The sequence below is a fragment of the Solea senegalensis genome, linkage group LG10 (genome assembly GCF_019176455.1).
Source record: "Solea senegalensis isolate Sse05_10M linkage group LG10, IFAPA_SoseM_1, whole genome shotgun sequence".
Lineage (NCBI taxonomy): Eukaryota > Metazoa > Chordata > Actinopteri > Pleuronectiformes > Soleidae > Solea > Solea senegalensis.
The window spans coordinates 12033721-12039620 of NC_058030.1; positions in this window are offsets into that span (position 1 = coordinate 12033721).

A 5900-nucleotide genomic window follows, 5' to 3' on the forward strand; every position below is an offset into this window, starting at 1 on the left:
AATGTTCTGATTTAAAAAAATAATAAAAAAATCAAACAAACAAAAAAAACTTCAGAGACACTGAGATGTCAAATTAGAGATCTAACAAAAATATTTTATTCTCAAAGATCTCATTTTCTCAATATATCTGCCTTTGTATCTGTCTTTACAGAATATAAAACATATACAGACATATAGAATACAATGTCCCAGTGACTGTGACATGTATCCAGTTTAAGTGAAAACTTCAAAAAAATCAGTGTCAATCAGTTGAGTGTTCACATCTATATTCTTCCACCCACATCGCACAAGTATTGACTCCATGGCCATGACTAAAGCCATATCAGGGATCCACCAGCCACATACAAAGGCTTGTCAAATCTATTCCACATGCAAACACTTGTTCCTTCTACTCCTCAACTCAACTATACCATCAAAGAAAGTGGTGTTCACTGGCTTGGGCTCTTCCTGGTTGGAATGTGTGACTAAGTGTGTGCGTGCTTGTTGCCTGAACATGTAGGCTGCTATCAGCCATCACCACAGGAAATGACCAACCATTTTCTTTGAAGTCCCAGCAGAGTTTTCATTATTCTTATTATCTCCGCAGACACGAGGCGGCAGCCGACGACCCCCCCCACCCCCCGCCCCATTTACAGTGCTGATGGTCTGCGCTCACCCTCTGCTGTTCCCCACTCTGAACTGTGTCACCAAATGCCTGTTAGAATGCAGATCAAGCATCTATTAGCATAGAGTATGTGAGTGCTAGCTGCCACAGGGCACAAACTCCAACACCACCCCCTCACTACACAACACACTTGCCTGAAAAGGCTGAGAGGGCACGTGTAATTGCATTTTCTTCCCCCTGTGCAGAAACTCAAATGCAAGATATGGGGAAATTCTAAGATTCCCCAACCTTGGCTCATCTTTCCACTTCCACTTTCTCAGTTATTCCCACTTGCCTCACTGCTCACCTCCCTCTCCAACCTCCACTTCCCCTCCTTACGCTCCTAGCATGTCGGAAGAGTGTGGCGTGCAATGAAATTAATTGGATCATGGGGTAGAAGTGTTCAGCCCCCTGTGGCTTACTGCTGTGTGAGGTAGGTTTGGCCCGTGCTTGCCAGAACTTGATGCTCTACCAAGTTTGCCAGACTGCCAATCTGGATCTCTTACATGCAATCATAACTTTTTTATACAAACTGTAGACTACTTCCCAACACACACACAAACATGTAGTACATACAGTAGGTACAACTTTCAGAGCAGGGAGACTGAGGGGTTGTTTATCTGCCAGTAGGGTGCATGCCAAAGCAACATGCCTGGGCTGGGTGTGGCTGAGATTTGGGTTAGGAAATCCCTTGTTAAGATTTTTACATGCAGTAATGCTAATTAAGCTACTGCTCCAATAATTCCATTACCAAATGGAAACACTCACCCACATGTTCTAATCAAGTGTGTACATTGACATAATTATTTAAACTTAACTACACAATCTAGATTCTGCAGGACTTCAAAGTAGGGACGCTGGACTATAAACTATTTATGTAAAGTGCCTTGAGAAAAATAAGAAGCATGTTTACTTAGTCAGATGTTATTGAAATCAGTGTCAGTGTAATGCTTAGTGAATTTAAAATGGCTTTACAAACTTGCTTTTTCATGAAATATTATATTACACACTTTTAAATGAGAGGGTTCTCTCATCATGCAGCCGACATTCATTACACTGCAGTTTCAATAGTCAGACGCATTATATTCAGAGCTAAAAAAGCACCAAGGTTCACTACCCAGGTCCACTGTGTTCAGCTCTCCTATTATATATGTGTGGAGGCCGTCTTGTGTTGTTATAAAATCATTTTTGTTTGATCAGCGCTGTGTGGCTGTGGCTATTTGACTTCTCTGTTTGGCCTTCTCCCCGTGTCCTGCTGGCTGGCTTTGTCTGATTTATGACAGTCTGGAGCTAATGGTACAGAACCAGGATTTGTGTCTGTGGAGTTGTGACTGGGCCAGTGCCGGCTCATTGGCCTCCCCACTACTGTCCGTCTCCCTCTCTCTTTCTCCCTCCCCCACACCCCTCTGGATGAGGTGAGCGACAGGGTGAGGTGGCTGGTGAGTGACTTGGCTGTGAAATCGCTAATTCCTAGTTCAGATCACTGCCACTCTTCCAATTGCAGAGGAACCAGGCTGCAGGGTGACAGGGGAGCCAACTCACCTTCAGACAAGGCCACCAGACCTTGCTTCACCTTTTATCCCCTTTCATTCCTCACACTTCATTGACCCTTCCTCACATACATCTGCATATACACATTTCCTTCTCACCTCTCCGTGTCACCACTGAAGACCCAGGCCAGGCTGTGAGGCAGGCAGGGGGGGGCTTTGTATGTAGGACTGTGTTAATTAGCACGGGAGTCTGGAGACCAAAGCCATGTTATCTACCGCCACAACCCTGCTCCTCCAAACCCCCATCTCTTTTTTCCTCTCTCCTTCTCTCGGTGTCTCTGGAGGTTGCTTCCATCATACCGCTTGCTTCGCCAGGTTTGTGAAGGATGTCGCTGCCAGCTGTCTTTTTCATGGACGGCTGCCAACCTCTCCCCATATCTTCGGTCTGTTGTCATTTCCGCATTTATTCTCATCTCTCAGTTTTTTGTTTTTTTTAACCACCCCCCACATTTATCTTTTAATGAACTTTATGCGTGAAGTTGATTCCTGATTTCCAGCCTTGTCTCAGTGTGTTCTAAGAGAGGACAGCGTGTTATGGAACCTTCCTTGGCTCACTGGCACAATGGTACCATGGTTGGGTAGGGCAGAGAGCACCTATGTTGGCAGACAGTCTGTGTCCGCCACATTATGCCAGCGCTGCAATCTGCAAGCAGTGTGTTAAACTCAAAACAGACACCCTATTTCCCTCCTGGACTGGCAACATGTTCTTTCTTTAGTGGCCTGATAAAGGTCAGCAGTGCATAGGCACACAACAACAGCTTTATATCCCATTTCAACAATGAGAATCCCAATCGATTACCTGCTCTTTCTCAATCTTCCTCTCATTCCACCAGGCGAAGCGGCATAATTTCTGTGTGGAGGCATACCTGCCATAGCCTTCAATGCTGATTGAGTTCTTTGCACATAGGCTGAATTACAGCACCTTCCTTTTATAAAAGGGGTGACGTTTTGTGTCTGGAGACTTATATTTCTATTTTAGATTTTTCTCTGTGTGTGTGTGTGAAAGTGAGTCATTATGTGTCTGTGTTTCTCGTCTCCCATGATGTGCGAGTGCTGTATAACTCCCTTACACTTTATTTGAACCCGTGCTCATATGACATGTCATAATGAGCCAATTGTAAACAAGATGCATGCCAAACAAAGAGAGAACCCTTCTAGTAAAAATGGAATGGTACACAACAACATATCCAGCCTTGCATGCACACTCTCTCACACATTCCCCGTGGAGGAATAAAGACAGGTAACCCTCACACTAACCTTAACCACCACAACTTAATACTTAACTGTGACCTTCACCACAGCCTGTGTGTAACCCTGACCCTAAAACACAAAAACACATACTATATATGTAGTAAGACATTGCTATACAGAATTCTTGCTTGATAAATTAAGCTTACTTGGCTTTTGTTTAAATGAGTTAATGTGTTCTGGCAGTTCTGTATATGAAGTGCACACTGGTCAAGACTAATGTGCCCTTAAACTAGTTGCATATAGGACTTTTTATTCTCTAAAACTTTTCCTGTGCTTATTTGTTTTGTGGGCAACAGTTTATCCCTCCACACAACAGGAACCCATGGTAATAAAGGCTTGTTTTGAGCTGAAGTTTTAAGTATCCTCTCATTGATTAACCACTTTGATACCCTTGTTAGAGTGAGCTGATTCCACCATCGGGGGAATTAAGGCTGCTTTTGTACGCTAAGGCTCCTCTGTTCCAGGCAGAGCTGTGATCGTGCCTTCTCAGAGAAATAGAGGAATGAGGACAGAGGGTGGGAGGGAGCATCTCTCTGATCTTCTGCCTCTCTCAGAACCATCTGTCTGGTGGTGGCCCAACAGTCTGTGCTGCTTAGTATTAGCACTTACAAATATATACATTTCTCACATCTAGTTTTTGAGAGCTGTTGTACCCCTCACTGGGATAAGCTTGCCAAGAGATGGAAGCGAGAGCAGATTGGAGCTGGGCAGTGTTGTGGGAGCGATGCCTGCCATTGCTTCATTGACAGGAGGGGCAGCAGGAGGGGGGAGTTTGCACATGATTGGATGGATAATGGAATCAGGGCTGTGGATTGGATGTGTGATCAGGGTTTGTAATATATCCCACACTGGCTAATGGAATATGTTTGCTTCCAGCAGCTGGATATCACAGCAAGCAACATTAACTCTGAACACTGCCTCGTATATGCACATATTTATCATTCTTATTCTGATTTCCTTTAACCATGCTTTACAGCGACAGGTTTTGTAATCACTAATGTGCATAATGAAAACACAGCTCAAGTGTAAGTATGCATTTTAGTTTTTATTCATTTGTCTTTTCCTGATCATTCCCACTGTAAAAGTAGGTGTTTTGTTTGTGAAAGATATTTTTTAAGACATTTGTGGACACGAGTATAGTGATATTCACAAATAATACATACTAGCTACATTGAGTTTAGCACTCTCCCTGTCAGTTGTCAGTATTAAGGTAAGCTTCTGAGTCACACAGCTGGATCATTTGGCGTTAAGTCTGTCTGCTCCTGTTTTTTTTAAGTAGATATGTTAGGGGGAGCAGCTTTTATCCAAGACTTCCATTTCTCTTTAAGAGCTGGCGACTGACTCTCCTGCTCTTCCTCCGCGGTTCCTTGCTGCTGTGAAATGGAATTGCTTTCTCGTTCGTTAAAGATTTTCTTGCTGCTGCCTCATATTACTCCTAGAGTGAGATCACTTGAAATGGTTAAAATTTCTCCAAAACCACTGGAGAATTATGGTGTGGCAGCGGTGATGTGGGGGCAGGATGGAGGGTTGAGGGGTGGGGCAACATAAATAAAGAAAATTGCATTTTTCCCCCAATTTTTTTCCTGCGTTAAATCTGTTTGGAAGACTTTTTTTTGACAACACACAAATTAATTCTGTCATGTTGTCGCTTTACATTAAAGCATGACGTGGCCTGCTGGCATAAGGGAAATGGTGCCTTCTCTGGTTGCCATGGAAGCAGGTACGGTGTAAAATTGGGTACCAGCCATGTTGGTTTTGCCAAAATCAATTGCCTACCTATGTACCATAGTCTTTTCTGGAGGTGAATGCTTCCACTTTAGAAGATGCAGTCCTCCCTGTAACAACATTTTGCCAATTTCTGAACTGCATTCCTAAAACACTGCATCTGAGAGTGTTTTTCTCCAATCCTTTCATCTGATGGCTCCTGCTCACTGTAAGAATCAAACAGCAGATGATTCTCTACATGTGCTCAGAATAATTCCACTCTTTTTAAAATGATGTTTCTCGAAAACAGCTGTTCCCACTGAATCAGCCATTTGAACTTTCTCACACAGCTTCCATCATCCATCTCTTTCTTTTCTCCTCCACTTGCCATTTCCTCCTTCAGTCAGACCCACAACACTAGCTCCATCTGCCCCAAGACAGTGCAACTGCTCCTCGCATCTCCTCGCCTCACCCATGCCCCAGCACTTACAGCATTGGCATACCAGTGCAGCTTTGCTTGGGTGGTGTGCAGCGCCAATCTTAATCACATTGGGTGAGCACACCTGTGAAAACAGATGTCCACCAGGGCTGGCATGCTGTTCCTCTTTAGGGAGGAGCGTCTGTATAAGTGCTTTCTGCCACTCCTCCTCCTCCCTCCTCTTGCACTGCACAGCATTTGTCAGGTCCCCAGCAGGCAGGCCTGGCCTCAACACCCAAACAGGAAGAGCCCACAGCGGCATCAGGCGGGGGGC